This window comes from Lactuca virosa, chromosome 6 (assembly GCF_052849685.1).
Source record: "Lactuca virosa cultivar CGN04683 chromosome 6, Lactuca_virosa_CGN04683_v6, whole genome shotgun sequence".
NCBI classification, from domain to species: domain Eukaryota; kingdom Viridiplantae; phylum Streptophyta; class Magnoliopsida; order Asterales; family Asteraceae; genus Lactuca; species Lactuca virosa.
The window spans coordinates 228,189,078-228,201,248 of record NC_136431.1 but is presented as its reverse complement, the minus strand read 5'-3'; positions in this window follow the sequence as shown (position 1 = coordinate 228,201,248).

Below are 12,171 nucleotides of genomic sequence, written 5' to 3'. Positions count from 1 at the left end.
TGTAATTCTTGAAAATCTTTGGATTCCATAACTTATGGAATTAAAGGTGTTTTATGATGAAACTTTCCATGTTCCATAACTTAAGAACAAGTTATAGAATTCTTTAAAACATTAACACCAAATTGTGTAACTCCATAAAACTTTGAATCAAATTTTTTTTTTTAAAAAAACTTTCATATCCATAACTTATGGAAGTTTCAAAAACCCTTAAGATCACAACTTTAAAAAAAACTTTTGAGCTCCAAAATTTTATGACAAAATATGTAACTCCTTAAAACATTTAGATCAAACTTTTAAAACTAATAAAATAATTATATCATTTTATCTTTTACTAAATTTGACCTAATTCAACTCATATAACAAATGATTCAAATTTTACAAATAATTCGTTTTTCATAAAACAAGTAATTATCTTAAAATTTGACAAACGTCATGTTTTTTTTCCTTTTTTTCCAACTTGAAAATAAAACATTTGCATCAATATAACATAAAACAACCCATGGCTCTGATACCACTGTTGGGTTTTGAGCATTCTAACACTCCTATGGTGTACATGCAACCCTATAAACCTTGGATCTATGTTTTCTCTATTATACATGCAAATATTAACTATTCCAAGGTTTCATCCTAACTAGCATATTATGAAGCACCTATACTACAAAGTTCTAGTTAGATGACATACCTTTTGATGTAGCTTGATGTCTTCAAGCTTTAAGAGCTTAGCCCCAATAGTGTGGAAGCCTCAAATGGAATCACAAATCACCAAAACACTTTGGAAGAACTTGAGAGAATATGTATGCACACTAAAATCGGCCCACTCTTATTTTCACACACTTGTCCAATTTTGTGAGCCAAGGACCCATTTATATATTATGGAGGATTAGGGTTACATCCATGTAAACCCTAATACCTATGACCTTTCATTTACATAGGATCCATGGGTTAAAAGCTCCATGGACCATCCATGGAAGCTTAGCCCAACCTAAATGAACTTGGCCCATTCCATATATATAAGAGTCCATATTTAATTAGTTCTTTTTGATCACTTAATTAATTCTAAATTAATTCTTGAGCAATACTAATTAAATAATATGATTCCATATTAATATATTAGAACTTATAATATATTAATATAAATCATAAATATACTATTCTCAAAAGACTATCCATATAAATTGTGCCGGTGAAGTGCAACCCAAATGGACCATGCCGGGTCGGGTCAAGTACATACCAAATATAGTTATGGACTTAGACATTAATCCAACAAAAATACGATTGATATAGAATGAAAATCAGATCATTGCAGTATGATTCCTGCTCTCATACCAAATGTAGTTTTTTGTTAAATCGAGTAATGAAACGAGGTCAGAAATCAAATGAAGTAAGAACACCGAGAGTAAATATATTCTTGTTTCAGCTCATATTATGCTTTCACAATATAAAGAGTTCTAGATAGAATGGTTGCAAAATTTTTACCTAGTCTATGGATCCTTCCCTATTTATTGTAAAAAGAAAGCACACAAAAAATACAAAGGGCTATTACATTACAGTTTCAAAATCACTATGCCTTTGTAATAACATTACAATACTAACGAAAACACAATAACCTTCGACACCTTACAACATACTTTGACCTTTACAAAAATCTGTGGTGATGGGTATACCATGTACCGTGATATATTACACGCACCTACCCACTTTCACCCTTTATTATTCTAATAAAAGAAGTTAATGATTCAGCGTTTAAAACCATACGCTGATGAGACTTCGCAATTTTTTGTAAATGATCTACTATTGCAACAACACAAAAGTGTGATACACCTATCTTATCCTCTAAATTTATTTGACGTTTTCTTTTTATTTCAGGTTACTTGCTGTCTTCTTAAACAAAATAAAAAATAAAAAATAAAGAAGAAGGCAGTACCTATTGATGCTGTGAAAAAGAGGGAGAAATGTCTAGTTTTCATACATTGTCACTTAATCATTCATATCAGACACACTTGAAAGAAGAACGTTATCATTCATAGCAGAAACACTTGAAAGAAGAATGTTATTATTCTCAGGTGGAGCTAAATCTAAGGGGGAGAAGAAATCAGCATATTACTTCAGTTGTATTTATCTATTAGTTCATTCTTTATTAGTTTAGTTTTGACACCATCAAATAGGGGATATTGTTGGGTCACTCATTTGTATATATTTGATGATGCAAAATATATACTTCAAAGTTATAGTATATATGCTAATTGTAGACAGTCACTCTTGTCTAAGTAAGTGTAAATAGTATCACTTAGACAAGTTGATCTGTCAGAGCTAGCTTAGTTAGTTAATCTAAAGATATGCTGATGGAAGTTCATATATCGAAGACTGAAGAACATCCTTTGATGACTGGATGTGACATCCCCGTTTTCACGGTTAGAAAATACCGATTTTGTTTATGCTTTTAAGATAAAATCAGAGTAATTTTCCAAAAGATGTTGCGGAATTTGTTCCCAGAAAAATATGATAAATACGTTATCAAAGCATTTTTGAAGAAATGTATTTTTATTCATTTCAAAACATTTGGGATGTCATCGTCAATATAGACCAAAAGCATAAACAGGACTTACATTCATTTACACTAGTGATCTACTTCTCTTTTAATCTCTCAGTGTAAAGCAACTTCGTATTGATACCTGTGATACAAATAAACTGAGTGGGTCAGGCTTGGGAGCCTGGTGAGCATATAGGGTTTTCAACCCACAATAAATAAATTTATTATTTTTAACCATCAAACAATCAACCCAGTTACCCAACCCCATTATCTTCGTTATTTCTTAAGGATTTACCCTACGAATCATCTATCACTCATTCCTAAGGATTCCTCCTAAGGAATAGGTACGAAGTCACATCGTCGCCAGGGTTTATACAACATGCACTAAGTCCATAGTTGCCAGGGTTTTTAGAGTACATCTGATGAACATATAGTTCACACACCTACAGGTTGCGAGCCTGCTAGTGTTCCATGGACCTTCTAGAATAGTCCATGTTTGTCATCCATACTCTGCTGAATGACGGGGCCATCGCTTGGGTCATCGCTTGGCTCATCGCTTCTCACCATATTTTACCACTCATATATCATCGCTCATCTTTCATCGCTCATCATTTATCTCATCATTTTATCACACATCAACTTATTTCACCTACCCATGTTATACCCAACATATTTGTAGATCAAATATATATACAATTTAAATAATTTTAAACATGTATAAAACATTCTTTCATCTACCCATGTTTTACCCAACATATTTGTAGAAATAAAATATATATACAGTTTAAAACTTGTATAAAACAATCATTCAACATCTATCTCAAATAAACAAACAACATATATATACGTAGCACGTATTTTATATCAAATACTTCATATCTATTTGTAAGGTGAAAGTGACTATACACTCACTTGATAAGATGATAATCGGGCAGCACTTCGTTTCTTAAAACGATCGTTTCCAATAAAACCTGGGGCTTTAATGAAAAACCGGGCCCTGCGAGGGTGGAGCTTCAAAACCGAAAAGATAAATTTTTCCGGGTCTCCGGGCACTTCGGGACATATTTCGGGTGTTGGAAATGATCTCAGGGATTCGGGGGAAGTCGAAATAGTGAAAATATGAGTTTAGGGGTGAAAAATGGCAAAATCCCAAAATTATTGGGAAAGTCTCGCAGCTCTCCCTTTTATAGGGTGCGAGCTTCGGATCTGAGGGCTGAGAAGCGAACACGTGGCAGCAGATGCGAGGGGCTCCAGATGGCTCGCATGCGAGGGAGGCAGGTGGCTCGTGCGAGGCTCGGACACGCAAGGAGGGCACGCGTCGGACGCCTATTGGACCGCGCTTCGGACGGCTCTCCGAATCGGACACGCATCTGCTGACTCATCGAGATCGTACACGGGGTGCCTGCGAGGAGTGGGTGACGTGGCCTAATCCGGACAATGCGAAATTTCTCGGATTTCGTGTTTTTCTCAATTTTTGTGTCCCGAACTTCTAAAATCTATAACTTTCGCATACGGGCTCCGTTTATGACGTTATTTATATGCACGCATAGGTAAAGTTATGCTCTACAACTTTTGTTTAGACTCTGTCGGCTAATTTTGATTTTAATTTTAATATTATTATTTTTAACAGACTGGGACAGGAAAATCCGTTAAAAATTCATAACTTCTTCATCCGACGTCCGTTTTCGTCTGTCTTTTTACCGTTTACTACTATTGACGAGACCTTCAATTCTCGTTTAGGTTGTGTTGGCTAAAAATCGCTTGATCTAAAATTCAAGTTTTTAGCTGTCTACTGCTAAGCTGAAACTTAGAAAAATGATAACTTCCTCATACGAAGTCAGATTTGTGCGTTCTTTTTATGCACGCTCTCGGTTTAACGAACACTACAACATTCAATTAGATCACCAAGGCTAAAAAGTAGTTTATCAAAAACTCACTTTTTACGTCATTCGGCATCGTGCCGGTTTCGTCGCGAAACTTCGACAGGTCATAACTTCTTCGTTGTAACTCGGATTTCGATATTCTTTATATCTCCGGAATCCTTATTTCAACCACTACAACTTTCTTCATAGATATCGGCTTTATCTAATATTTATTTTCGACGCTTATTTTTATTCTTAATTAATTAAATTCTAATAATTAAGCATAAAACACATAATTCACATAATAATCACATAATTCCTCTTTATTTCTTCAAAATGAGTTACAATGGTTGACCTAGAATATTACATCATCATCAATGCCTATCGTAGAAACACGGGCGTTACAATTCTCTCCCCTTTAGGATGATTCCGTCCCCGGAATCACACATCAGCAAACAAATGCGGATAGCGACTCATCATGTTACTCTCCGTTTTCCAGGTGAGATTTGGCCCATTCTTATGTTTCTATCGCACATGCACTAAATCGTCCATCTTGCGTCACAACTTCTTAGTCTTACGGTCAACAATTGCCTCTGATTCTTCAATTAACCTCTTACTTTCATCCAATCTTAATTCAGAAATTGGATTTATGTCGGGAACTTCTCCCGTGAACTTCCTCAAATAACACATATGGAAAGTGTTCTGAATACCATCTAGTTCTTCTGGTAGTTCTAGCTTGTAAGCTTGGTTCCCAATCCTCTGAAGAACTTTAAACGGTCCAATAAACCTTGGACTAAACTTTCCCCGAACCACGTAACATACTTATCATAGTCGGACTCGATTCGATCTGACCACTAGGGTCGGAATATCAATCATATTCTTAGTCATTACCGAAACGATGGTAAAGACATACTTGAACAAAAACGAAATCAATTACTAGCTTCTTGGTAACCTTGTGACTTTCCCTGATCCAAGTGTGAGTCCTGTGTTTCCAGTAGTATAGGCCTCTACTACTATTCACACCTAATCATACTCGTCCCAAGTATTGTCTCGCAGTTTCCAAGTCACCATACAAGAATTTCACATAGTCATTCAATACATCAGATAACAAAACCAGGGTTTATTTTATTTCTTGAAACGAATACACAGAGGTTCAAGTTTACCATATACTATGCCCCTAATATGATGGGATTTTGAGCATTCTAACACTTCCTAAGTGTACATGCAACCCTAATAACCTTGAATCTATGTTTTCTCTATATACATGCAAATTTCTTTTTCAAGGTTATTTCCTAACTAGCATGGCATGGGGATTACATAAAACATAAAAACTAGTAGAAATACATACCTTGTTGTTGCTTGGATTCCTTCAAGACTTTGTGAGCCTAGCACCCCAAATGTTGTGCCTCAAATGCTTCACACAACACCACAAGACTTGGAATAACTTGAGAGAATACTTCTAGCACTCAAAATCGGTTATGCCCTCTCTAGTAACACTAGGTCACGATGTTGCTAGCCATAGGGTTCCTTTTATAGTGTTGTCACAATTAGGGTTTACACATGAATGCCCTTAATTGTCATGACTCTTGATTTCTCATGACCCATGGGTTTGTAACTCCCATGGACTATCCATGGAGCTCCATATGGTTATAACCAAACCCATAAACCATGGATCATTAATCCACCATAAAAGAATTGATGATTGTCATAATCAACCCTATATATTTAATTAGTCTCACTTTGATCACCAAATTAATACTAGATTAATACTTGATCAATACTAATTAAATAATACTATTATTAATATATTAGAACTTATAATATATTAATAATCATAAGTGCCTTATTCTCTCATCTAGTCTATCCAAGTATTGCAATGCCATGCAACCCAAATGGACCATGCCGGGTCGGGTCAAGTACATACCAAATAAAGTTATGGACTTAGACACTATATCCAACAGTCTCCCACTTGGATAAGTCTAATAACTATATTTGCAAATATGACTTCAAAATCCGACTAGCAATCGTAGCTCTTTCAAAGTCTTTCGGAACTGAGATGATGATGATACGCCGTTTAAGATAAGTGATCATACAATCCTCTGTTCTCATGATATCAGCCGGACAAACACATGGAACATGGTCTTACTTATTGTCCAACATTTGTTTCTCGATCTCTGATTTGTTTCGACATAGAACTAAATTGAACACATCAATTAGGTTCTGACCGGGCCCGGTACATAAGTCAAACCCAAATCATCGAGGGGCCCAGATATCGCTTCTATTTCTAGAAGGAACAGATAAACTTCGACTGATATGCTTGTACTAACTACTTGTTGAATTATTCACAAAGGCACGTTTTATAACATCGAGTTACCAATGCGTTTTCGTACAATCAATGAATAACCAACTCATAGTCAACAACTCATATCTCTAGGTTTGAAGATTTATATGATATTACCGTCTCACGATCACTCGAGATAAATTCCATGAAGTGATGCAAGTGAGCGTGGGTTGAATCCAATACTCAGCCCTTATGAGTACTCATGAATGTTGTAGCAACCATTGCATTGTCTAAAGCACTTTAGACAAATCATACAAGCCAAATTCATGACAGTCTTGATTCATATCTACTTCCAACATATGACTGACTGTGGATGGTTTGAATAATATGATATATACCATAACATAATTATTCTGGAAGTCAAAACATGCAAAGTGAAACACAAGAATAATACTAATCTTATATGGCCCCAACACTTTGAGTGTAAATAAAACACCTTTTATTTAAGCACCATATTGATTACTCATTATTTATGTTTCGATTAATCAACTTTATGCTTGAATTAAAACATTAGTTGTCCCATGCTCCAAGCATGTACACTATGTTTTTCCAAACAACAATTATGCCATACTCCAAGTATGCATACTATGTTTACATATGGTCCTCTCTTTGTGAAATAGATCAATTGACAATATTCCAATGATGCTCATTTCACAATTCCAATCCTCGTTGTAAATGAAAGAATACCAAACTCTTGCCATCTACTGTAATCTGTTAGATTCTAAACTTATATGCAATGATCCCCTTGTAATGACTATGCACAGAAGTCACAAAGACTTGGCAACAGAAATTACAAAGTATTCCAATGGAAAACAATTCCATGGAAATTAAGTCTCAATATTCAAAGTACATTCCTTTGAACATCCTTCTTAGCATTAAGTTCTTTAATCTTACACAGATTCAAAGAATAACTTCCACCTATGGAGACAATTCCATATTACCATTTTGACCATCACTTCTGAACAAGAGTTGCCTCTTTTCAAAATATGTCAATATGGTCCTTACTCTATACTTCTAATTGTCCATGAGCAACCAATCTTTGGTAAACCTCAGATTGTCCTCGACAACTTTGCTTAATCATTTTAGTCATTTCCAGTTCTATTCCTTTTTCCATCTTAATGCCCTAGGCATTTGGAAAATTTAGAATAGATGAATATTATAGCACATGTAATCAAACCTATACCCAAAGCATATGGGACATGATTTATGCTATAAAATTTTTTATTTGCCATGTTTTCATAATTCGAACTATGAAGAGGGATGTCGTAATCATAATCGAATTTTGAGAACGCAACATATATAGAATTTCCTTATGTTAAACCATTCCAACATAACATTCATATATATATTCTTGACTAAAGTAGATTAAATTCTCAATCTAAGCTTGTAGAATTGGAGTGAAGTATAAAATCCTCTCCCTTAATTATAGCAAAACAACTTTTTCAAGGCGAATTGAAACTTTTGTTTTCTATAATTAACATTGCTAACCTGCAATATTTAACATAATCGTCATGCTCCCACTAGCATAATGATTACCAGCATAACACTTTATGCTCCCACTAGCTTTGACATGTACTCAGAAATCTACTGGACTTCTAGAAATCAATACTTTATTGACTTTCTTACCAAAGTTCATATTTCTGATACTAGATTGCTTTGATAAGACTTTATCAAAAACATACACCTTTCCTTAGATAGCTCACATGTTTGTCTAGACCTTTTGCAATTCTCACTAGTTAGTGTGACGGTTAACCACACACGCTCCACTAACTATATGAGAATGCAAATATCACAACCGCTATCTACTTAAAATCTTCTTAGTGGAAGCGTTTCCTCACCATCATTCTCATGAATCGAAGAGAAACCTTATGACACTTAGATTTTATGGTGTATGTGTTCCTATCCATGTGAATCTGTCATAACCATAATCACAGGACTAGGTTAGTGACACTTCCAAATTCATAGGGACTGAACTTGTGCAATCTTAATTTCTTGCCACCTGGTAGCACAATGCCCACCATTGCTTCCGGGTTGTTATGCAAACAATTGAGAACTCATAGAACTCACAAGCATAATCAACTTTCAACTGGAACAGACACAGAAACAAGAATATGTCAACACGATAGGTTACAAACCTCAAGTCGTGGGCTAGTGATTAACAAAACTCTTGATTTAGTTCTTGAAACTATTTCAGAATCATTTAGACTCCCACTATCCTCTTGACATATAAGACTTCTCTTTGTCAAGAACCATTCCTTGACAAAACAAATATTCAAGATCTAGTACGGATTCTTATCAAGTTAAACACTTCTCACTATTGGTCTTAGCTGGTCTTTGTTTTATCAAAAACATCACAACTTACCAATCTCAAATGTACAAGAATAGGAAACATCTTACTCTACATTTGACAAGTGTTATGAACTTTCTAAAGACTATATCACTCAAGTTACAATCTTGGAGTATAACTCCAGGATTTGTTTTTGGCACGAAGTATGAATTATCTTTTGATTTAACCATTTCAACAATTCACGATTCCTCTCCTCAGGCAACAAACACACTAAGGTGTCCTTAGAGGATCAATTGTGATATGGTTCCATAATCACTAAGATAATCATAAAACAAAATACACAAGTACTCTCCCATCTCTTCAGATTGGAGAAAATTTTATCTTTCTGTCTTATTTGATTCTTCTTATTCATTCTGCCATACATTGAAACTTTTCCAATGTTTCAGAATTACACTTAAACTCGTAAGCATAACCATATTTACTAAACTTTAGTAAATCATAACGAATAATCTTATCTATCTTTGTGGTGGACCTGACCAGCACACAACCAAGTGTACCCAATCTTTTAGTCCTTCACTTGACTCACATGTACATGTGAACAAGGAATTAGTCTTAATTTCCCAAAGACGAAAACTTCTCATTCATCATACAATACAAGTTGCATGATTCCAAGTTTCTATCTAACTGAAACTTGGGCGATGAGAATCTTTCCTTATTTGGTAAATTATGATACTACCACAAATGAAAGAATTAAATCCATTTTCAAATATTGCTATTAATGGAAACATATAATCAACAATTTTTCACAAATGCCATTGTAAGGATACTTAAAATAAATAAAATCAAACCTTTTCTTTATTTTAAAACTTTGCGGAAAACTTATCCTTACAACCCATATGAAAACCTTGTTGTTATCTATTCCTAAGCAATATGTCTCAACTCTTAAGTAATAGCTCAAAATTCTGATCACCGAACCTTGCGATCAAAATCCCTCTTCGCGATCAGAATCAGCATATACTTCCTTTAAGTTTCTTCACTTTTCTTTGATTCTTAAAACATCAACATGTGACCCAGTCACATCATGCAATAAGAATCTCAGAATAGAAACTTAATAGAGTTAGACAATGGACTTTACCTGAAGTAGAGTCAAACATTTGACTTTACTATCCTTATGGACTTTTAGGTAAATTTGGCAGCTTCGCAACCAATGCCCTTCCTTTGGCAACAGAAACATATGGACTCTTTGGAAACGGTACACGGGACTATCACAGACTTAGCCTTTCTCTTTACCATTTGGTCAACCGAGTTGACTATGGCCAATCCCTTTCAATTGGGAAGAGAAAGTTTTTCTAGACTTCCAATGTTACCATTGTCAATGTCCATGGAAGTTTGGGAAGTTGATCTTCCAATCAAATTTTGCTTTACCAATGCTCCAAATCATTGCTGATTCAGCATCATCAAGCAAATAGGTAAGATCATTAAGGGTCATGCCGTGATCTGTTATCAGGGAGTGACCAAGTCAACAGCCAGCTACCTTGAGACTTCGACACCCTACTCTCCCGGCTTGTCAATATGTGACTTAATCTCCAAGACCTAAGCACATATAGACTTTGTTTGCCAATAGGGATTGAGTGACTTAGAACTTATCATGTCTTGAAACTTGTAGGATAAGGAGATTTATTGGAGGAGGTGGAGGAAGTGAAGTATGATTTCCAGTCCCACTAATGCACAACAAAGGGATTGATCTTTCACCTTGGTTGCCATTTGGGATATCATCTTCATTAGGAAGCTTGTTCCTAAAGATTTGGGAAGACCATAGCTGTCTAAACTAGACATCTATAATGGGGGAAATTCAAGTTAGTTGATTTAAAGTCCTTAATATAACACCCAATATGAAATATTAAGGCTAGGACCCAACAACCTATTTATAACTGGAAGAGGGATGCCGTAATCCAAATTATAAAATAGTTGAAGGTAGGTAAATGACGATTTACCAATTTCCTACCACAAAAACGAAATATAATTAAGTTTTTAATTGGATTTGAAACTCCTAGATCTTTTGAGATATATTGAACTTTCAATGGCATGTTTGAATCTCGATTGTGCCCTCTCAAGTTTGTGACTGGGATGCCGAGGATCACAAACAAGGTGTGAATAACCATACAAATTGACTTGGTACCCTCAACAATATTACCTAATCGATGTGCCGGTTAACCACACACGCTCCACCGATCTATAATAAGGTCAAGTTACCCTTTGCCACTCTTACTAGTCCATGTTAGTGTGCCGGTTAACCACACACGCTCCACTAACGACTTGGTAAGGTACAAAGTGTAATTTTATGGGCTAGCACCAATTTCACATTTTCCTAAAGTAACTAAGATTGGGAATTTATAATGTATAGTTACTTTATAATTCATTATACTTTTAACGAGTATTTAAAGTCGTATCCTACCCGTTCGGCTAACGACCCTCCACCGATCAAGGAAGCGGTGGGTGAGAGTGGACACCCATTAAGTCACCATTTTATAGGCAACAACCTTATACCCCCCTTATAGACCGGCTTCGTGAATGAGGCCTACTAACGGTAAGAATGACATATTCTTATACATATCTATATAATTAAAATTATAATAATAGTATAAGGGTGTATTTTAAACATTTAAAATACTTGGTGGTTTAATCTATTAATTAAACTATACTTAATTTAATTAAACTTAAACCATGTCTTTATGGAATTATTAACTCTTTTAATTAAACACTTTAATTAATTTAATGAAGTCCATAAAGCTTGAATTTTACCTTTAAAAAATTCTAAGAGTTCAATTTGGAATTAAAGTGTAAGGCTTTTCAAATTCCAAAACTTGAGGGCAAGAATTGAAACTATTCCAAGTCTCTTCAATTTGTAACTTATGAGTTTTAATGGTTCATAAAATGAAGACTCTTCATTTTATGAAACCTCTTTAGTTCTTTAATCATAATTAAAAGAAGTGACTTTTGATTATCCATAACTTGAGGACAAGTTATGGACACCATCATTAGCATTAAGATCATGAATTAAACAAGCATATAAGTTACACAAAATTCCTATGATCTTCTAAAAACTCATAAGAACAAATATCCATATCAAACAATTTCAAGAAAATCATAT